This window comes from Lissotriton vulgaris, chromosome 3_1 (genome assembly GCF_964263255.1).
Source record: "Lissotriton vulgaris chromosome 3_1, aLisVul1.2, whole genome shotgun sequence".
In the NCBI taxonomy this organism is placed as follows: domain Eukaryota; kingdom Metazoa; phylum Chordata; class Amphibia; order Caudata; family Salamandridae; genus Lissotriton; species Lissotriton vulgaris.
The window spans coordinates 1,461,104,593-1,461,129,224 of record NC_141689.1 but is presented as its reverse complement, the minus strand read 5'-3'; positions in this window follow the sequence as shown (position 1 = coordinate 1,461,129,224).

The following is a 24,632-nucleotide window of genomic DNA, read 5'->3' as shown; positions in this document are numbered from 1 at the left end:
TACCAGCCCAAATGCTATCAAAGTCTGGGCACTGCTCAGACAGGTGTTTGAGTTTGAACTAGCTCTAAATAGGGCTAGACGCCCTAGTTTCTGGCTTATATTTACACGGATCTGGTGTAGTCTTCAATGGATTTAATCCTGCATTAATATTTTACTTTTTGTATTATAAGACCCTGCAAAATGGCTATACTCTCTCTCTCTCTCGTTGTGTTTATTTCTTAAACTTTTTGATTATGTTTTCGTTTGGGCCGTACTTAATATGCGTAAAAATTAAGCCTTATGCTTTACCATTTTAAACATTTGTGTAAATGCTTTCCCCTTTTCCTCCTTTTTTCTTGTTTTCTGTATTGGTATTACCTTATTTTCTTGTATTCTGTTATACCAATAGCTAATAAAATATAAATATTTAAAAACAAAAAAGAATTCAATATGACTGTGTAGGGAATGACCATCTTTGGAACAATTATGCCTCAGCGTTTAGCCCAATCCGTTTTGCTAGCATTAGAACTCTGTACACGTTATCCTTTCTAAACAGAAGCAAAGTACCTGTGCTTCCTTTTAAACAATGTTACATTGGATTATCCCTGACTGGCATATTTAACATGCCTACAATTCCAAGTATATGGAGAAAGAAATGCACCTAGGCCATGGAAGTTAAATGGCATGCCACCTATCAACTTTAGCATCTATTGTGTCATCCTCAGGGGGGGACTGTAAAGCATGACTTCAGGCCTTCCACGTGTAGAATAACAGCAGCAGCCTAAAAACCTACCAATATGACTGTCAATATAACCCTTTGGGACAGGCAGGAAAATGCTTTTACATATTTGCAAGTCACCCTTAAGGACAACTTGTTGCCCACAAGATACTGTGTCTGATATGTAAACGTAGAACATGTTGAAAAAAAAGTTTGCATGTACCTTCAGTGACCAACTGACTGTGTGTTGATTTCCTGTGGTGCGTTAGCATGGTGACATCATGCTGGTGGTTTCCATTCCTGCAGCGTAGAGGAGAAGATACAAGGTTGGGGAAGTAGAAGCTGTCATAAGTACTGATTTATATTGTTTTATTTATATACAACTGAAAAGCTGAGGTGCACATCTATACCAGGGTTTCCTGGTCATTTTGTGCACACCGTCTGATATAGCCCTTCACTTGGTGACCATGAAAAGGGATCCAATATCTTGTGACACATAGTGTTGCATGGTTTTCACTTTTCAGTAGGAACTGTTCGTTTGTTGGACAACACAAATGCTGGGATGGTGCCAAACTGATTCTATGCACTACCTCAGGATATGTTGGCCTATGAGCCAGCTAACTCACAGTGCCACCATAAGTACCCCTAAACCTCGTAAGGCAACAAATGGTTTGGGCAACCTTAGAACTTGACAACCCTGATTCCCCCAGGAATCATTGTAACAGATCTAGAACATTTTTGCTCAGTCCCTCGGGCTCTCTCAGAGAGATATACAAGTAATACACAAAGGGAAGTTTTCAGTATTTATTCAACCATTGTGGTTCTTGAATAGAATATATGCGCTGTAATAATCAAGAGACAGAAGCAGATAAATGTGATTAGCAATATAAGGATAGTGAAGCCATCATGCTAAAACAGTGTATATATCTGGCATATAAGTGCTGGGTATAGTGTACTTCTACTACACGTTCCCTAACTTAGGGGCCGATTATGATTGCGGTTTTTCCGCATCCTCGGGGCCGGCGGAAGCCACCGCCGGCCCAGAGGATGCGGAAAAACCACAGCGGACTGACCAAGGACCCACCGCCACATTAGGATGGCTGGTGGGTCCTGGTTTCCGTCCGCAGCTTTTCCGCCGCGGTCGGCTTACAACCGCGGCGGAAAAGCTCTGATATGGTGACGGTGTCTCTCAGACACCGTCCGCCATATCAGGATGGGCTTTGAAAAGTGCTTTTCCGCGGCGGGTTTTCCGCCGTGGAAAAGCATACGGATCTTCACTGCGGGGGCCCGTTGCGGGCCCCCTAGGTGAAGGGGGGGTGAGGGGTGCACATGGGGGGTACCTATGGTACCCCCCTGCATTTGCATGCAGAAAGCGGCAGGCACCGCGCGGTGCCTGCCTCTTTCTGCATGCAAATGCAATGCGTGCATTTTTAACATGACCGCGGGTGCAGCTTGAAGCTGCACCCGCTGCAATGTTAAAAATAGAGGATGTGACCGCACAGGAGGGAACTCCGCATGCCATGCGGAGGTTCCCTCCTGCTCTGGGGTCGCGGACGGACGCAAGTCCGTCCGCGATCCTAATCGACCCCTTAGTTGCATAGGGTGAGTGTTCCACCAAGAATCCACTATTGGATGAGCTAACCCCCCCATTGCCTGAAGAGAAGGTATATAGGCTCCCATATTGTTCCTACGTTGTACATCCCTCCTTGCAGAGGGATAAAAAGGAACAAGCAGAGCTGAAACTCCGACACATTGCCATCTTCACAATGACAGCAGAGTGCACCTTTGATTTGAGCAGTGCTCGGATATATGTTGTTAGCACGCATAGTTTTACCACGCATACCATTAGCATGCAATTTTTACAACGCAGGATCCCTTACAATGCATACCTTTACAACGCATTACATTACATCGCAGATACTATTACAACGCATACCATTACAACGTAAGTATAGGTAAGTATATCATTTTTTAAAACAATGTAATTAATAATTTTTTTAATAATTTAATTATTTAAATTTAATTTTAATAAAGAATTTGTTAATATATATGTAAAAAGACCCCTGTACCCCAAAACCCAAACCCAGCCCTGAACTCTAAAAATACCCCTGTACCCCATAACCCAAACCCAGCCCTGAACCCTAAAAATACCCCTGTACCCCAAAACCCAAACCTAGCCCTGAACCCTAAAAATACCCCTGTACCCCAAAACCCAAACCTAGCCCTGAACCCTAAAAATACCCCTGTACCCCAAAACCAAACCTAGCCCTGAACCCTAAAAATACCCCTGTACCCCAAAACCCAACCCTAGCCCTGAACCCTAAAAATACCCCTGTACCCCAAAACCCAAACCCAGCCCTGAACCCTAAAAATACCGCTGTACCCCAAAACCCAAACCTAGCCCTGAACCCTAAAAATACCCCTGTACCCCAAAACCCAAACCTAGCCCTGAACCCTAAAAATACCCCTGTACCCCAAAATCCAAACCTAGCCCTGAACCCTAAAAATACCCCTGTACCCCATAACCCAATACCCCTAATAAATGTATTAAAAAAAAGATAAACTTACCTATACTTACGTTGTAATGGTATGCGTTGTAATAGTAGCTGCGTTGTAGTGTAATCCGTTGTAAATACATGCGTTGTAAATACCCTTGCGTTGTAATGGTTTTGTTGTAACAGTACTTTGTGGTAAAAGATGCGTGGTAACAGTTGTATACCTTGAAATATATGTGTATTCATAACAACAGTATCCATTCTTCCGTGTCAATGCTCCTGCTGGAAAGCCATTTTTTATTGTCTCTTTGATAGCAATGCCACCTCATGGACGAAATAACAAACAAAAATTTGAACAATGTGTGTCGGGCCTTTTACAAAATGTCAAGGTGTTGTGATAGTGTACTTATGAAGTCGTTTTGTAAGAATTGTGGTTTCAGAGCAAATAATCCTCCACTGTCACGCAAGAAAATGTGCATCAAAAGTCATTGTGTCGAAGAGAAGGCAACTTAACTAACATGTTCATGCAAAAATGGCATTGTTCCTTTCCGGGCAAAACCTAGCCACGTGACAACGGTATCACAGTGTGCCTTGGTAGGTCTGTAGCTCTTGACACTGCTCATAACAGGGACACATATGTGGGTGTGTGATTAAAGTCTATTTGGGAAAAAAGTGTTTCGCCCACATGACAACATGAAAGTTTGAGGGCACAAGGACCTTTATCCAAAAATGTATTCATGTGGTGCTTGGGTTCCTTGATAAAGGTGTCTGCCATGTATTGAACAACAAAATAGGAGTGTGAGGACTCTTATCGCCTTAAGGTATTTCCCAATTTTCCCCAGTATACTTTCTGGAACTTTGCTTTCCTTCCCTGTGTCCGCAATTGTCTGGATCTGAGGATCAAGCCACTCCCATGTGCGTTGTTTAAAATGGTATTACTTCCATTTTCAGAAAAGCTCCTGTTACATTGGGAATGGGTAGGTAACCAGGCTAACCCAGGGGCCTGTAGAGTATTAATACCTAGAAGAGTACAAGTGACCTCTATAAGTGCAGGTTTACCTATGTCCACCTACTCAGATATGTGTCTGTTTAGTAGGATAATTTTCCCCACAGACAGACAAGTGCCAAGTGCTCTTCTTACATTTTCTCCTATGGCTGGTGCCAGCCAGTAGACTAGGCAAGAGATAGCTTTGATAAAAGATAAATAATGTTATAATTTATCCAGGCAAGGTGAAATTATTATTAATTGCATTTATTAAGTGTGAAAATCACTAAATAATCTTATGCATATACCATGAGATGGCTGTTTAAGCTATGCCAGCCAAATAAGCAGCTGCACACCAGATTATATCTTGTTGAAAAGGACTCAGGAATGTTTATAGTGCCTTAAAGCAGCTCCACAAGAACAAGAAACACATGGTGCTGAGAAAATACCACTTGACTGGAATAGTACGGAAGGGACTTGGTGAACCTGTTACTGTTGTCTGTCTGTACATGCACCTGTGGAACTTAGAACAGTACAATGTTGTGTCTCTTTATATTTTCCTTGTACATGTGCCCTTTCTGTATGGTTATGTATTTATGTATTTATTGCTTTGCTTCTACTCCACCTCTCTAAATATATCTACCTCTACTCTCTGACTCATCTCAAACCTCTTTCTACTACTATGACCTCCCTAGTACTCTTCTAACACTTTCTCCTTTATTCCTCCTTGACTCTCCCCAAACCTCATTCTACTACAATGATCTTCCATATAACTCTTTCTAGACTCTTCCCTCTAATGTCCCTCTTTGACTCACCCCAAACTTAATTTTACTGCTATGATCTCTAAAATAACACTCTTCTTCTGTCTCTCCTTTGACTCATCCCAAAACTCATCACACTAAAATGATTTCCCAAATAACAATATCTAGACTCCTCCCTCATCTAACCATCCTTTATCTTATTCAGTCAAACTAATAGAACCACATGCCACAGTTCAAATGAAGAGCTTATATTTCCATATACTAATTCACCTCTAATCTTTCGGGTACCGGAGTAGCATGGCACTCACCGAAAAGCATTTCAAAGCCTCACCAGGGTTTGTAAGCACTATATAAATAAAATTAAAATTGCAATCACTAACCTCTAAGACTTACTTTTACCAGCAGGACTGTAGATGGATCCTTGAAAATATCGAAGGGCAGTCTATACATTTTAAACTGTATCTTAGGGTACGCAATAACTTAAATAGTCATTCAAAGTCTATTTTTCATATTTTTAAAATTCTGTTTTATTGTTGAAGTTGAATTGTTCTTATATATTTAGTAAAAGTAACTTTTAGATAGTTACATATTAACTGCCAGAAAGGTTCTAAAGGCTAATTTGCATCAGCTTGCCAGCAGCTGCCCAGCCAGTCTTCGACTTAATTGAAGTGTGAAAACAGCAGAACAGTGGCCTAAGCCAGGTGATAGCACATACTGGATGTGAGGCATGTGATCTCTATTAGCACAGGAAGGACAGCTGTGGAGGTTCCAGGAACTACATTAATTAGTAAAGTCTGCTTATTTATAGTTAAGTGTAAAAAGAGATCCGGGAGAGAAGAGAAAGCCTTGGGACCCCAGGTCCATACAGCTAGGTTGGCTCTGAACCCATTGGGAGGGAATATAATCTCAAGTGCCTGTTTGGAGTTGACACAGAAGGGGATTGCTCATTTCCTTGACCACACTGTTGGGTGGACACGGGGCTCTGCGTAAAGGTGGAAGGGGTCCCCCTTATTGGATTTCAGCAATAAGGTGCGTTGTCGGTGTGTGTGCTCTAGGTCAAACAGGAACTGGAGAAAGAGTGGGTAACATTACTGCCAGATGCTTTTAGCACATTGGCTAGGGATGGACCTTGCATCACCCTGCCCATTGGCTACTGCACACTATAAATGTGACATCCCAAAGTACACTCCTCAGAACACATCATGGACCTGCAGAAGATTAGAGGAGGACTAGGCAATGCTTCTTTCAATGTGATAGGATCTGTTAAGGACAGGACTTGTTCCCTCTTATAACCTGGACAAAGAAGTGGACTCCTGTGTGAATGCAGGGACACAACAAGCTGCAACAGGCCTTTTCCTGAAGTGTCCAATCTCAAAAGGTAGAGAGTTTCCCAGGGACCAGAAAGGACTGGGTATCAACAGTTTTAACAAAAAAGAAATCCTTTCTGTGTATTAGTCTTTCTGTAAGTGACCTACAGGCCTACACATATGACTCATTTGGTGTTGCTTTTAGGTTTAAGCAGTTTTTCAACATCAGTACGCCACACTAGAATATCATTTTTAGTTACTCTCAAAGTTTTTTTATTTAAAATGTTTTTTTGGTGTAAAAACTTTTTTTTAAAAAGAAGAACATGTATATTCACAAACTTTATATCACACTTTAAATCATTTAAAAAGGGTGCTCTGTTACACTTATAGCTGCTATCTAACAATTCCGAATTACGGTTTCTAGTTCAGAGTCACACCTGGTTCAAACAATATTTGTGTATTCACATTCAGTAAGTCAAAACAATACAATTCATTAATCATTAATAAGTCCTATTTGTCGACGCGTTTCGGTGCGTAGATTACATTTGTGGCACCTTCCTCAGGACAGACGAAATATTTAAAACCAACGTGATAGCTTCTTTCTAAAAAGGAAAAAATAAATATAATCAATATATTTTCCTAAGGAGAGTTTTTATTCTAGTTGTGGACTAATTTACCAATGGTTACTTTTTAATATATTGAGTCCCCTTACTTGAAATTTTAGGGATTTCAGTCCTTGTATTAATCTTTCTGGACTTCTTTGTTCCTATTTGGCATTACGCTTCTCATTGGTAACACCAAGATCTTATTCTCTTATTGACTTTCTACAAAAGAAAAGCAAGGAATTATGCACCATGCTGGAGATAATGTTATTGGCTCGTGCATCCATATTTCATAATTTACTTACTTATAGAGATTTTATATATTCCTTTAAAATATTGGTATCTGTCAAAGCTGGTACTGTTTTCCAGTCTGGCTCACAAGCGTTTGGTGGTGTTACTTTGCCACATACATTTAATAATGTTACGGCGCCTGTAGACAACACATTGATTGATTAAAAGTTTTTGGCCTTCTTGTTTAAGTAGGTTTGGCTTATGAGAATAATTTTGCTGATACCCACCTAGCAAATTATTACTCAATGCTGTCACTCTGGCTCTTTCTTTCTTGCACCCTCTCCAGTGGTATCTGCCAACCTATATTTGGAGTGACATAGTAGTGTGTTTAAGTATCATCACCTCCATTGTTTTCACCATGTTCTAATAACCTAATCTTCTATGCTTCTGGGGCAGTTGGTATGTCATACATACCTTGTTTAGATGACGGGTCTGGCGTTGGTCCAGAGTTCGCCTTGACTTTTTGTTTGAAGCGATAATCTGACTTTGTTTTGTTTTTACCTGAAAGGTTAATAGATCATCTTAGGATGGGAACAGGGACGTGTTGATGTCACGTCTATATATTCCATTTCATGCTTGTTTCTACCGCCTAAACATGAGCATCTACTGTTTACTTTCCGCCCAATATTTCGCTCTTTTCATAAAATGCCCCGTGATTCTTCGTTATTGTTACTGGGAACAGGTCCCTCCCCCTTCGCCTGTTCTTTCAGAACATCAAGCCCCATTTGTGTTCATTATTCTCACTAGCGGTAAGAGTTCCCCACCATTCGCCTACTTTTTCATTAGGGCAAGGACTATTACCGTCCTCCTACTCAAGTAGCGCAACCCCCGTCTGCTTTTTGCATTACCCGAGCGCTTACCTTCTCATTGCCGGCACAGAGGAAATAGCTTGCGACCGCTTCCTGCTTTGGCTGCTTTCGGTTGAGCTGGTTACAATGTATCCGCCTTAAATACCCATGCGCATCCTAAATTGGTTAGCAATTATCTTGTTAATTGAAGTCAATTGCTAGATTTCGCGGCTAGATTCGGCACCATTTTTGTAGTTTTATTATCCCTATTTAACTACCAAGTCACGAGTTCGAGTCCCCCGTATTCCCGAATATGACCCTCGTTATTTAATTAGTTTGATTTTGCAAGGGCATCATGTCCTTGCATTTACTTTATGTCTGTGCCACACTCTCGCCATAGTGTTGTTTTGCCAATAATTTTGCGTGTATAGTTGTCAGCGCCCGTATGTTAGCGCCATTTTAGTAGTTCATGATGATTGATTTGAACTACAGGGTCTCGGGTTCGGGACCGCTGTGGACGCCCCAACTCACTGTGCCACATGCTAAATTCTATATTTTGGGTAATCTGGGGCCTCGTCTCTGATCTTTTTTACTCTACCTAGCCCTAGCATGAGTATATTTTTCATTCGTTTTTTTGCAAAACGAACGAAGTTACCCGTTTCGTCCATGCATTATTTTCTAGACAGAACCTTAAAGCCACACGTTCAATGCCAGTGCTTGCCTCGTTTCTCAAATGGATACCACTTCTTGCATTTTATGATTTAACAAGTACCACAGTGATGTTAAAACAATGGCCATTTCATATTCACTCAGCAGTACATTTAATTTACAATGGTATCAAGGAGTACAGAAGTACTTAGTATATATTTCACTTTATACAGACTTAAGTAAAACAGTACCTGGATGAAAAGTATACACTTAATTTGCAATGGTACAAACAGAGTACAAGAATACATAGTATGTGTTTCATTTTGTACAGACTTCAGTAAAAGTGTACCAGGATAGAAAGTATACTGTCCTGTGGAGTAATTACCGAATCATTCTATCCCACTCCTCCCGTCCATTTAATCCATGATAGTATGACTTGAATTTGGACATGTAGAATTGTTCCCTCTGTTTGCGTTTTTTGTTTAAATCGCCTCCTCTTACTGATATCTTGATCTTTTCCAGTATAAACCATTTGATGTCATCCATACTGTGATTCTGCGCTGTCCAATGATCAACTAGGGGGGCATTCTTTTTTTTATTTCTAACTGCAGAACGGTGTTCCGTGAGTCGTAGACGCATTTCGCGCCCAGTCTCACCAATGTAACATTTGTTACAAGGGCACAACACCAGGTACACTACATTGGCAGTGCGACAATTAACGTGTTCGTTCATCCAATGGGTAATGCCCTGCACTTCTAATTTGTCAGTTTTGATGATATTTTTGCAGTGCGAGCAAGAACCACACGGTAAATTGCCCCTGATGGGGTTGTTACTCACAACATCTCGTTGTCCTCCTCTTTTTGGTTCTCTAAAAGTATGTACTAAGTGATTTCTTATGGTCTTATTTCTTCTGTATGCGTATATGGGTTTACTCATGGGTGTTATTCCTACTTTATTTAGTATGGTCCAATTTTTGTTTATCAGGTTCTTCACTTTATTACTGAAGCCATTATAGTCATTTACCATAACGATCTGATCATTACAATTTTTAGGTTTGGACGATGCCTCGAATAAACTGTCACGATTGTAATACTTTGCACGCTTATATGCCTGTTTTATTAAGCGATTTGGGTATCCTCTTTGGGCGAGCTTTGTTTTTAGGATGGCTGCATGTTTTTCATAACTCGCTCTGTCACTGCAATTCCTCCTTATTCTTAGGAATTGACTAAAAGGTATCCCGTCTTTTTGGCACCTCGGGTGATAGCTTTTGTGGTGAAGAAGCGTGTTTCGGTCGGTTGGCTTAACAAATAAGTCCACATTAAGGACCCCTTCTTTTTCGTGAATCTTAATGTCCAAGAAATCTACTGACACTTGGCTTTTGTTGGAGGTAAACTTCAGGTTTGGATCCCCACAGTTTATCCAGTCTAGGAAGGTGTCTAGCTCATTTTCCTCCCCCTCCCAAATGAAAAAAATGTCATCTATGAAACGTGACCAGCACTTCACGTTTTCAAAAAAAGGACACATCTCATTGTAAATGTGCTTTGTCTCGAAATTACCGACATACAGACATGCCAGGCTGGGAGCACATGTGGCTCCCATACTGGTGCCCTTGATCTGACAATGGTAATCCTGTTTAAATAAAAAAATATTATTTTTTAGGATTATCTCTATACATTCTATGATGAAAGTGTCATGCGTTGTTAAATCGCCATTCTCTTTACCTAAAATATCCCTCATCATTTTTACAGTATCTTCTTGCGGGATATTTGTATATAGTGCTTCGATATCAAGGCACACCAACCATTGAGTATCCTTATTAAATTCTCTCCCTTCAATTTTTGAGATCATATGGGTGGTGTCCTTGATATACGAGGGCAAATTCGTAACCAAGGGCTGAATGAAATGATCCACATATTTGCTGAGGGGCTCAGTTAAGGAATCGATCCCAGACACTATAGGGCGCATTGGAGGATCCTCCAAACTTTTGTGCACCTTTGGCAGCCCATATAGTGCTGGGACCTTAGGATTCTCATTTATTAAAAACCTATACTCATCCTCACATATGAGGTTGTCCTCTTTGGCAAAGTTAACAACATCACGAACCTTCTTCTTTAAGTTTTCCCATTCTCTCACGCTGCTGGATCTATAGTGTAACTCGTTGTTTAGAAGTTTCATCATTCTATTCTCATAGTCTGTGGTGGTTAAAACCACTATACTCCCACCCTTGTCTCCTGGTTTTATCGTGATTTCCTCACAAGATGACAAGGACTTTAGTGCTATCCTTTCTTCTTTTGATAGATTGTTTTCTGTCCAAGCCTGTGTGTCTAGTAATTTTTCTAGGCCACTGGTTACTGCTTTTTCAAAAGTATCTACCTCTGATCCGACCATCCCAATATTGGGTGTCCATGTAGATGGAGGTTTTAGGCCAGATTTATTTGTGACTTCTCTACCATCTTTTCCCATAAAAAACTTCTTAATTCTAATCTTTCTAAAAAGGTCCCTTACATCCCTTTCAATATTGAATCTACAGCCTGTTGTGCTGGGAGCAAAGCCAAGACCCTTTTCGAGGACACTGGTTTCATGTTTGCTAAGTATTTTGTTCGAGAGATTGATTATTGGGGCTTTGAGGGCTATTCCCTCTGCTGTCTGTCTACGCTCTGGGGGTGTGGGATTTCCTCCTATTAATCCCATTCCTTCTGGCTGCGGGTCCGCATATACGGTCTCCGTGTCATTCCTCCTGCCTGTTGGTTGCCCTGACGTCCCCTCCCCCGGGCTCTGAAACCTCGCTGTTGTCTCCTCTGGGTTTGCCCTAAAAAAACTGGTTGGTATTCTCTGATTGTCTGGCCTCCCTGTCTTTCATCAGATCTATTTCTCTGATCCTGGTGATTTTCCCCTTCTGACTCGGAACTATTGTAAGAGGTATCGGAGAATGTTACATTCTTTTTGTGATACCTATTTCGATTGTAGTTGAAGTGTTTGCCATTGTATTCTGTTGGAGCTGGTTGCTCATAATAGTCTTTTTGGGTATAGGGGTACACATTTTCTATTTTGTAATTGGCTATATCTTTCCGCAATTTGTTTGTTTTTTTATTTATCATGTACTCCTGGTATCCGCTAATATCATCCTTAATCTCATCTAGTTTTTTCTTCTTCGCATCGTCCAGCGCTGTGCTGTCATTCAGCTGTTTTTCTAGGGTCTCAATTTCTTCCCTCTCTATTATGATAATAGCTTGTGCGGTCTCTATTATAAGCAACATCCAGTCGCGACTGCATCTATTCGCGATTAATGTCCAACTTTCCTTAAACTTCTCATTATTGACAAATAGGCCTGGTTCGTTTCTGATTTGAAGACCAACCGGTATGATTCCCTTCCTACAATACTGAATTATAAACTCGGAATGTAATTCTGTTCTTATCATCTTTTTCTTTAAATTCCAAAGTTTATTCCACCTCTCATCGTCATTTTTCGTGAGTGTCATGGAGTTTATGGTCTTTGAGGAGTCACCAATCAGTTGTTTAAATTGGTCTTCAGAGAAACCAAACGTACGTAAGGTATCCATTTTTTTTATATATTTATAAAGTTCTTTCAGCACCCACTCTCCAGCTCAAAGAGCTGTAGAACAATCTCAAAAGGTAGAGAGTTTCCCAGGGACCAGAAAGGACTGGGTATCAACAGTTTTAACAAAAAAGAAATCCTTTCTGTGTATTAGTCTTTCTGTAAGTGACCTACAGGCCTACACATATGACTCATTTGGTGTTGCTTTTAGGTTTAAGCAGTTTTTCAACATCAGTACGCCACACTAGAATATCATTTTTAGTTACTCTCAAAGTTTTTTTATTTAAAATGTTTTTTTGGTGTAAAAACTTTTTTTTAAAAAGAAGAACATGTATATTCACAAACTTTATATCACACTTTAAATCATTTAAAAAGGGTGCTCTGTTACACTTATAGCTGCTATCTAACAATTCCGAATTACGGTTTCTAGTTCAGAGTCACACCTGGTTCAAACAATATTTGTGTATTCACATTCAGTAAGTCAAAACAATACAATTCATTAATCATTAATAAGTCCTATTTGTCGACGCGTTTCGGTGCGTAGATTACATTTGTGGCACCTTCCTCAGGACAGACGAAATATTTAAAACCAACGTGATAGCTTCTTTCTAAAAAGGAAAAAATAAATATAATCAATATATTTTCCTAAGGAGAGTTTTTATTCTAGTTGTGGACTAATTTACCAATGGTTACTTTTTAATATATTGAGTCCCCTTACTTGAAATTTTAGGGATTTCAGTCCTTGTATTAATCTTTCTGGACTTCTTTGTTCCTATTTGGCATTACGCTTCTCATTGGTAACACCAAGATCTTATTCTCTTATTGACTTTCTACAAAAGAAAAGCAAGGAATTATGCACCATGCTGGAGATAATGTTATTGGCTCGTGCATCCATATTTCATAATTTACTTACTTATAGAGATTTTATATATTCCTTTAAAATATTGGTATCTGTCAAAGCTGGTACTGTTTTCCAGTCTGGCTCACAAGCGTTTGGTGGTGTTACTTTGCCACATACATTTAATAATGTTACGGCGCCTGTAGACAACACATTGATTGATTAAAAGTTTTTGGCCTTCTTGTTTAAGTAGGTTTGGCTTATGAGAATAATTTTGCTGATACCCACCTAGCAAATTATTACTCAATGCTGTCACTCTGGCTCTTTCTTTCTTGCACCCTCTCCAGTGGTATCTGCCAACCTATATTTGGAGTGACATAGTAGTGTGTTTAAGTATCATCACCTCCATTGTTTTCACCATGTTCTAATAACCTAATCTTCTATGCTTCTGGGGCAGTTGGTATGTCATACATACCTTGTTTAGATGACGGGTCTGGCGTTGGTCCAGAGTTCGCCTTGACTTTTTGTTTGAAGCGATAATCTGACTTTGTTTTGTTTTTACCTGAAAGGTTAATAGATCATCTTAGGATGGGAACAGGGACGTGTTGATGTCACGTCTATATATTCCATTTCATGCTTGTTTCTACCGCCTAAACATGAGCATCTACTGTTTACTTTCCGCCCAATATTTCGCTCTTTTCATAAAATGCCCCGTGATTCTTCGTTATTGTTACTGGGAACAGGTCCCTCCCCCTTCGCCTGTTCTTTCAGAACATCAAGCCCCATTTGTGTTCATTATTCTCACTAGCGGTAAGAGTTCCCCACCATTCGCCTACTTTTTCATTAGGGCAAGGACTATTACCGTCCTCCTACTCAAGTAGCGCAACCCCCGTCTGCTTTTTGCATTACCCGAGCGCTTACCTTCTCATTGCCGGCACAGAGGAAATAGCTTGCGACCGCTTCCTGCTTTGGCTGCTTTCGGTTGAGCTGGTTACAATGTATCCGCCTTAAATACCCATGCGCATCCTAAATTGGTTAGCAATTATCTTGTTAATTGAAGTCAATTGCTAGATTTCGCGGCTAGATTCGGCACCATTTTTGTAGTTTTATTATCCCTATTTAACTACCAAGTCACGAGTTCGAGTCCCCCGTATTCCCGAATATGACCCTCGTTATTTAATTAGTTTGATTTTGCAAGGGCATCATGTCCTTGCATTTACTTTATGTCTGTGCCACACTCTCGCCATAGTGTTGTTTTGCCAATAATTTTGCGTGTATAGTTGTCAGCGCCCGTATGTTAGCGCCATTTTAGTAGTTCATGATGATTGATTTGAACTACAGGGTCTCGGGTTCGGGACCGCTGTGGACGCCCCAACTCACTGTGCCACATGCTAAATTCTATATTTTGGGTAATCTGGGGCCTCGTCTCTGATCTTTTTTACTCTACCTAGCCCTAGCATGAGTATATTTTTCATTCGTTTTTTTGCAAAACGAACGAAGTTACCCGTTTCGTCCATGCATTATTTTCTAGACAGAACCTTAAAGCCACACGTTCAATGCCAGTGCTTGCCTCGTTTCTCAAATGGATACCACTTCTTGCATTTTATGATTTAACAAGTACCACAGTGATGTTAAAACAATGGCCATTTCATATTCACTCAGCAGTACATTTAATTTACAATGGTATCAAGGAGTACAGAAGTACTTAGTATATATTTCACTTTATACAGACTTAAGTAAAACAGTACCTGGATGAAAAGTATACACTTAATTTGCAATGGTACAAACAGAGTACAAGAATACATAGTATGTGTTTCATTTTGTACAGACTTCAGTAAAAGTGTACCAGGATAGAAAGTATACTGTCCTGTGGAGTAATTACCGAATCATTCTATCCCACTCCTCCCGTCCATTTAATCCATGATAGTATGACTTGAATTTGGACATGTAGAATTGTTCCCTCTGTTTGCGTTTTTTGTTTAAATCGCCTCCTCTTACTGATATCTTGATCTTTTCCAGTATAAACCATTTGATGTCATCCATACTGTGATTCTGCGCTGTCCAATGATCAACTAGGGGGGCATTCTTTTTTTTATTTCTAACTGCAGAACGGTGTTCCGTGAGTCGTAGACGCATTTCGCGCCCAGTCTCACCAATGTAACATTTGTTACAAGGGCACAACACCAGGTACACTACATTGGCAGTGCGACAATTAACGTGTTCGTTCATCCAATGGGTAATGCCCTGCACTTCTAATTTGTCAGTTTTGATGATATTTTTGCAGTGCGAGCAAGAACCACACGGTAAATTGCCCCTGATGGGGTTGTTACTCACAACATCTCGTTGTCCTCCTCTTTTTGGTTCTCTAAAAGTATGTACTAAGTGATTTCTTATGGTCTTATTTCTTCTGTATGCGTATATGGGTTTACTCATGGGTGTTATTCCTACTTTATTTAGTATGGTCCAATTTTTGTTTATCAGGTTCTTCACTTTATTACTGAAGCCATTATAGTCATTTACCATAACGATCTGATCATTACAATTTTTAGGTTTGGACGATGCCTCGAATAAACTGTCACGATTGTAATACTTTGCACGCTTATATGCCTGTTTTATTAAGCGATTTGGGTATCCTCTTTGGGCGAGCTTTGTTTTTAGGATGGCTGCATGTTTTTCATAACTCGCTCTGTCACTGCAATTCCTCCTTATTCTTAGGAATTGACTAAAAGGTATCCCGTCTTTTTGGCACCTCGGGTGATAGCTTTTGTGGTGAAGAAGCGTGTTTCGGTCGGTTGGCTTAACAAATAAGTCCACATTAAGGACCCCTTCTTTTTCGTGAATCTTAATGTCCAAGAAATCTACTGACACTTGGCTTTTGTTGGAGGTAAACTTCAGGTTTGGATCCCCACAGTTTATCCAGTCTAGGAAGGTGTCTAGCTCATTTTCCTCCCCCTCCCAAATGAAAAAAATGTCATCTATGAAACGTGACCAGCACTTCACGTTTTCAAAAAAAGGACACATCTCATTGTAAATGTGCTTTGTCTCGAAATTACCGACATACAGACATGCCAGGCTGGGAGCACATGTGGCTCCCATACTGGTGCCCTTGATCTGACAATGGTAATCCTGTTTAAATAAAAAAATATTATTTTTTAGGATTATCTCTATACATTCTATGATGAAAGTGTCATGCGTTGTTAAATCGCCATTCTCTTTACCTAAAATATCCCTCATCATTTTTACAGTATCTTCTTGCGGGATATTTGTATATAGTGCTTCGATATCAAGGCACACCAACCATTGAGTATCCTTATTAAATTCTCTCCCTTCAATTTTTGAGATCATATGGGTGGTGTCCTTGATATACGAGGGCAAATTCGTAACCAAGGGCTGAATGAAATGATCCACATATTTGCTGAGGGGCTCAGTTAAGGAATCGATCCCAGACACTATAGGGCGCATTGGAGGATCCTCCAAACTTTTGTGCACCTTTGGCAGCCCATATAGTGCTGGGACCTTAGGATTCTCATTTATTAAAAACCTATACTCATCCTCACATATGAGGTTGTCCTCTTTGGCAAAGTTAACAACATCACGAACCTTCTTCTTTAAGTTTTCCCATTCTCTCACGCTGCTGGATCTATAGTGTAACTCGTTGTTTAGAAGTTTCATCATTCTATTCTCATAGTCTGTGGTGGTTAAAACCACTATACTCCCACCCTTGTCTCCTGGTTTTATCGTGATTTCCTCACAAGATGACAAGGACTTTAGTGCTATCCTTTCTTCTTTTGATAGATTGTTTTCTGTCCAAGCCTGTGTGTCTAGTAATTTTTCTAGGCCACTGGTTACTGCTTTTTCAAAAGTATCTACCTCTGATCCGACCATCCCAATATTGGGTGTCCATGTAGATGGAGGTTTTAGGCCAGATTTATTTGTGACTTCTCTACCATCTTTTCCCATAAAAAACTTCTTAATTCTAATCTTTCTAAAAAGGTCCCTTACATCCCTTTCAATATTGAATCTACAGCCTGTTGTGCTGGGAGCAAAGCCAAGACCCTTTTCGAGGACACTGGTTTCATGTTTGCTAAGTATTTTGTTCGAGAGATTGATTATTGGGGCTTTGAGGGCTATTCCCTCTGCTGTCTGTCTACGCTCTGGGGGTGTGGGATTTCCTCCTATTAATCCCATTCCTTCTGGCTGCGGGTCCGCATATACGGTCTCCGTGTCATTCCTCCTGCCTGTTGGTTGCCCTGACGTCCCCTCCCCCGGGCTCTGAAACCTCGCTGTTGTCTCCTCTGGGTTTGCCCTAAAAAAACTGGTTGGTATTCTCTGATTGTCTGGCCTCCCTGTCTTTCATCAGATCTATTTCTCTGATCCTGGTGATTTTCCCCTTCTGACTCGGAACTATTGTAAGAGGTATCGGAGAATGTTACATTCTTTTTGTGATACCTATTTCGATTGTAGTTGAAGTGTTTGCCATTGTATTCTGTTGGAGCTGGTTGCTCATAATAGTCTTTTTGGGTATAGGGGTACACATTTTCTATTTTGTAATTGGCTATATCTTTCCGCAATTTGTTTGTTTTTTTATTTATCATGTACTCCTGGTATCCGCTAATATCATCCTTAATCTCATCTAGTTTTTTCTTCGCATCGTCCAGCGCTGTGCTGTCATTCAGCTGTTTTTCTAGGGTCTCAATTTCTTCCCTCTCTATTATGATAATAGCTTGTGCGGTCTCTATTATAAGCAACATCCAGTCGCGACTGCATCTATTCGCGATTAATGTCCAACTTTCCTTAAACTTCTCATTATTGACAAATAGGCCTGGTTCGTTTCTGATTTGAAGACCAACCGGTATGATTCCCTTCCTACAATACTGAATTATAAACTCGGAATGTAATTCTGTTCTTATCATCTTTTTCTTTAAATTCCAAAGTTTATTCCACCTCTCATCGTCATTTTTCGTGAGTGTCATGGAGTTTATGGTCTTTGAGGAGTCACCAATCAGTTGTTTAAATTGGTCTTCAGAGAAACCAAACGTACGTAAGGTATCCATTTTTTTTATATATTTATAAAGTTCTTTCAGCACCCACTCTCCAGCTCAAAGAGCTGTAGAACAATCTCAAAAGGTAGAGAGTTTCCCAGGGACCAGAAAGGACTGGGTATCAACAGTTTTAACAAAAAAGAAATCCTTTCTGTGTATTAGTCTTTCTGTAAGTGACCTACAGGCCTACACATATGACTCATTTGGTGTTGCTTTTAGGTTTAAGCAGTTTTTCAACATCAGTACGCCACACTAGAATATCATTTTTAGTTACTCTCAAAGTTTTTTTATTTAAAATGTTTTTTTGGTGTAAAAACTTTTTTTTAAAAAGAAGAACATGTATATTCACAAACTTTATATCACACTTTAAATCATTTAAAAAGGGTGCTCTGTTACACTTATAGCTGCTATCTAACAATTCCGAATTACGGTTTCTAGTTCAGAGTCACACCTGGTTCAAACAATATTTGTGTATTCACATTCAGTAAGTCAAAACAATACAATTCATTAATCATTAATAAGTCCTATTTGTCGACGCGTTTCGGTGCGTAGATTACGCCTTGCCCTAATGAAAAAGTAGGCGAATGGTGGGGAACTCTTACCGCTAGTGAGAATAATGAACACAAATGGGGCTTGATGTTCTGAAAGAACAGGCGAAGGGGGAGGGACCTGTTCCCAGTAACAATAACGAAGAATCACGGGGCATTTTATGAAAAGAGCGAAATATTGGGCGGAAAGTAAACAGTAGATGCTCATGTTTAGGCGGTAGAAACAAGCATGAAATGGAATATATAGACGTGACATCAACACGTCCCTGTTCCCATCCTAAGATGATCTATTAACCTTTCAGGTAAAAACAAAACAAAGTCAGATTATCGCTTCAAACAAAAAGTCAAGGCGAACTCTGGACCAACGCCAGACCCGTCATCTAAACAAGGTATGTATGACATACCAACTGCCCCAGAAGCATAGAAGATTAGGTTATTAGAACATGGTGAAAACAATGGAGGTGATGATACTTAAACACACTACTATGTCACTCCAAATATAGGTTGGCAGATACCACTGGAGAGGGTGCAAGAAAGAAAGAGCCAGAGTGACAGCATTGAGTAATAATTTGCTAGGTGGGTATCAGCAAAATTATTCTCATAAGCCAAACCTACTTAAACAAGAAGGCCAAAAACTTTTAATCAATCAATGTGTTGTCTACAGGCGCCGTAACATTATTAAATGTATGTGGCAAAGTAACACCACCAAACGCTTGTGAGCCAGACTGGAAAACAGTACCAGCTTTGACAGATACCAATATTTTAAAGGAATATATAAAATCTCTATAAGTAAGTAAATTATGAAATATGGATGCACGAGCCAATAACATTATCTCCAGCATGGTGCATAATTCCTTGCTTTTCTTTTGTAGAAAGTCAATAAGAGAATAAGATCTTGGTGTTACCAATGAGAAGCGTAATGCCAAATAGGAACAAAGAAGTCCAGAAAGATTAATACAAGGACTGAAATCCCTAAAATTTCAAGTAAGGGGACTCAATATATTAAAAAGTAACCATTGGTAAATTAGTCCACAACTAGAATAAAAACTCTCCTTAGGAAAATATATTGATTATATTTATTTTTTCCTTTTTAGAAAGAAGCTATCACGTTGGTTTTAAATATTTCGTCTGTCCTGAGGAAGGTGCCACAAATGTAATCTACGCACCGAAACGCGTCGACAAATAGGACTTATTAATGATTAATGAATTGTATTGTTTTGACTTACTGAATGTGAATACACAAATATTGTTTGAACCAGGTGTGACTCTGAACTAGAAACCGTAATTCGGAATTGTTAGATAGCAGCTATAAGTGTAACAGAGCACCCTTTTTAAATGATTTAAAGTGTGATATAAAGTTTGTGAATATACATGTTCTTCTTTTTAAAAAAAAGTTTTTACACCAAAAAAACATTTTAAATAAAAAAACTTTGAGAGTAACTAAAAATGATATTCTAGTGTGGCGTACTGATGTTGAAAAACTGCTTAAACCTAAAAGCAACACCAAATGAGTCATATGTGTAGGCCTGTAGGTCACTTACAGAAAGACTAATACACAGAAAGGATTTCTTTTTTGTTAAAACTGTTGATACCCAGTCCTTTCTGGTCCCTGGGAAACTCTCTACCTTTTGAGATTGTTCTACAGCTCTTTGAGCTGGAGAGTGGGTGCTGAAAGAACTTTATAAATATATAAAAAAAATGGATACCTTACGTACGTTTGGTTTCTCTGAAGACCAATTTAAACAACTGATTGGTGACTCCTCAAAGACCATAAACTCCATGACACTCACGAAAAATGACGATGAGAGGTGGAATAAACTTTGGAATTTAAAGAAAAAGATGATAAGAACAGAATTACATTCCGAGTTTATAATTCAGTATTGTAGGAAGGGAATCATACCGGTTGGTCTTCAAATCAGAAACGAACCAGGCCTATTTGTCAATAATGAGAAGTTTAAGGAAAGTTGGACATTAATCGCGAATAGATGCAGTCGCGACTGGATGTTGCTTATAATAGAGACCGCACAAGCTATTATCATAATAGAGAGGGAAGAAATTGAGACCCTAGAAAAACAGCTGAATGACAGCACAGCGCTGGACGATGCGAAGAAAAAACTAGATGAGATTAAGGATGATATTAGCGGATACCAGGAGTACATGATAAATAAAAAAACAAACAAATTGCGGAAAGATATAGCCAATTACAAAATAGAAAATGTGTACCCCTATACCCAAAAAGACTATTATGAGCAACCAGCTCCAACAGAATACAATGGCAAACACTTCAACTACAATCGAAATAGGTATCACAAAAAGAATGTAACATTCTCCGATACCTCTTACAATAGTTCCGAGTCAGAAGGGGAAAATCACCAGGATCAGAGAAATAGATCTGATGAAAGACAGGGAGGCCAGACAATCAGAGAATACCAACCAGTTTTTTTAGGGCAAACCCAGAGGAGACAACAGCGAGGTTTCAGAGCCCGGGGGAGGGGACGTCAGGGCAACCAACAGGCAGGAGGAATGACACGGAGACCGTATATGCGGACCCGCAGCCAGAAGGAATGGGATTAATAGGAGGAAATCCCACACCCCCAGAGCGTAGACAGACAGCAGAGGGAATAGCCCTCAAAGCCCCAATAATCAATCTCTCGAACAAAATACTTAGCAAACATGAAACCAGTGTCCTCGAAAAGGGTCTTGGCTTTGCTCCCAGCACAACAGGCTGTAGATTCAATATTGAAAGGGATGTAAGGGACCTTTTTAGAAAGATTAGAATTAAGAAGTTTTTTATGGGAAAAGATGGTAGAGAAGTCACAAATAAATCTGGCCTAAAACCTCCATCTACATGGACACCCAATATTGGGATGGTCGGATCAGAGGTAGATACTTTTGAAAAAGCAGTAACCAGTGGCCTAGAAAAATTACTAGACACACAGGCTTGGACAGAAAACAATCTATCAAAAGAAGAAAGGATAGCACTAAAGTCCTTGTCATCTTGTGAGGAAATCACGATAAAACCAGGAGACAAGGGTGGGAGTATAGTGGTTTTAACCACCACAGACTATGAGAATAGAATGATGAAACTTCTAAACAACGAGTTACACTATAGATCCAGCAGCGTGAGAGAATGGGAAAACTTAAAGAAGAAGGTTCGTGATGTTGTTAACTTTGCCAAAGAGGACAACCTCATATGTGAGGATGAGTATAGGTTTTTAATAAATGAGAATCCTAAGGTCCCAGCACTATATGGGCTGCCAAAGGTGCACAAAAGTTTGGAGGATCCTCCAATGCGCCCTATAGTGTCTGGGATCGATTCCTTAACTGAGCCCCTCAGCAAATATGTGGATCATTTCATTCAGCCCTTGGTTACGAATTTGCCCTCGTATATCAAGGACACCACCCATATGATCTCAAAAATTGAAGGGAGAGAATTTAATAAGGATACTCAATGGTTGGTGTGCCTTGATATCGAAGCACTATATACAAATATCCCGCAAGAAGATACTGTAAAAATGATGAGGGATATTTTAGGTAAAGAGAATGGCGATTTAACAACGCATGACACTTTCATCATAGAATGTATAGAGATAATCCTAAAAAATAATATTTTTTTATTTAAACAGGATTACCATTGTCAGATCAAGGGCACCAGTATGGGAGCCACATGTGCTCCCAGCCTGGCATGTCTGTATGTCGGTAATTTCGAGACAAAGCACATTTACAATGAGATGTGTCCTTTTTTTGAAAACGTGAAGTGCTGGTCACGTTTCATAGATGACATTTTTTTCATTTGGGAGGGGGAGGAAAATGAGCTAGACACCTTCCTAGACTGGATAAACTGTGGGGATCCAAACCTGAAGTTTACCTCCAACAAAAGCCAAGTGTCAGTAGATTTCTTGGACATTAAGATTCACGAAAAAGAAGGGGTCCTTAATGTGGACTTATTTGTTAAGCCAACCGACCGAAACACGCTTCTTCACCACAAAAGCTATCACCCGAGGTGCCAAAAAGACGGGATACCTTTTAGTCAATTCCTAAGAATAAGGAGGAATTGCAGTGACAGAGCGAGTTATGAAAAACATGCAGCCATCCTAAAAACAAAGCTCGCCCAAAGAGGATACCCAAATCGCTTAATAAAACAGGCATATAAGCGTGCAAAGTATTACAATCGTGACAGTTTATTCGAGGCATCGTCCAAACCTAAAAATTGTAATGATCAGATCGTTATGGTAAATGACTATAATGGCTTCAGTAATAAAGTGAAGAACCTGATAAACAAAAATTGGACCATACTAAATAAAGTAGGAATAACACCCATGAGTAAACCCATATACGCATACAGAAGAAATAAGACCATAAGAAATCACTTAGTACATACTTTTAGAGAACCAAAAAGAGGAGGACAACGAGATGTTGTGAGTAACAACCCCATCAGGGGCAATTTACCGTGTGGTTCTTGCTCGCACTGCAAAAATATCATCAAAACTGACAAATTAGAAGTGCAGGGCATTACCCATTGGATGAACGAACACGTTAATTGTCGCACTGCCAATGTAGTGTACCTGGTGTTGTGCCCTTGTAACAAATGTTACATTGGTGAGACTGGGCGCGAAATGCGTCTACGACTCACGGAACACCGTTCTGCAGTTAGAAATAAAAAAAAGAATGCCCCCCTAGTTGATCATTGGACAGCGCAGAATCACAGTATGGATGACATCAAATGGTTTATACTGGAAAAGATCAAGATATCAGTAAGAGGAGGCGATTTAAACAAAAAACGCAAACAGAGGGAACAATTCTACATGTCCAAATTCAAGTCATACTATCATGGATTAAATGGACGGGAGGAGTGGGATAGAATGATTCGGTAATTACTCCACAGGACAGTATACTTTCTATCCTGGTACACTTTTACTGAAGTCTGTACAAAATGAAACACATACTATGTATTCTTGTACTCTGTTTGTACCATTGCAAATTAAGTGTATACTTTTCATCCAGGTACTGTTTTACTTAAGTCTGTATAAAGTGAAATATATACTAAGTACTTCTGTACTCCTTGATACCATTGTAAATTAAATGTACTGCTGAGTGAATATGAAATGGCCATTGTTTTAACATCACTGTGGTACTTGTTAAATCATAAAATGCAAGAAGTGGTATCCATTTGAGAAACGAGGCAAGCACTGGCATTGAACGTGTGGCTTTAAGGTTCTGTCTAGAAAATAATGCATGGACGAAACGGGTAACTTCGTTCGTTTTGCAAAAAAACGAATGAAAAATATACTCATGCTAGGGCTAGGTAGAGTAAAAAAGATCAGAGACGAGGCCCCAGATTACCCAAAATATAGAATTTAGCATGTGGCACAGTGAGTTGGGGCGTCCACAGCGGTCCCGAACCCGAGACCCTGTAGTTCAAATCAATCATCATGAACTACTAAAATGGCGCTAACATACGGGCGCTGACAACTATACACGCAAAATTATTGGCAAAACAACACTATGGCGAGAGTGTGGCACAGACATAAAGTAAATGCAAGGACATGATGCCCTTGCAAAATCAAACTAATTAAATAACGAGGGTCATATTCGGGAATACGGGGGACTCGAACTCGTGACTTGGTAGTTAAATAGGGATAATAAAACTACAAAAATGGTGCCGAATCTAGCCGCGAAATCTAGCAATTGACTTCAATTAACAAGATAATTGCTAACCAATTTAGGATGCGCATGGGTATTTAAGGCGGATACATTGTAACCAGCTCAACCGAAAGCAGCCAAAGCAGGAAGCGGTCGCAAGCTATTTCCTCTGTGCCGGCAATGAGAAGGTAAGCGCTCGGGTAATGCAAAAAGCAGACGGGGGTTGCGCTACTTGAGTAGGAGGACGGTAATAGTCCTTGCCCTAATGAAAAAGTAGGCGAATGGTGGGGAACTCTTACCGCTAGTGAGAATAATGAACACAAATGGGGCTTGATGTTCTGAAAGAACAGGCGAAGGGGGAGGGACCTGTTCCCAGTAACAATAACGAAGAATCACGGGGCATTTTATGAAAAGAGCGAAATATTGGGCGG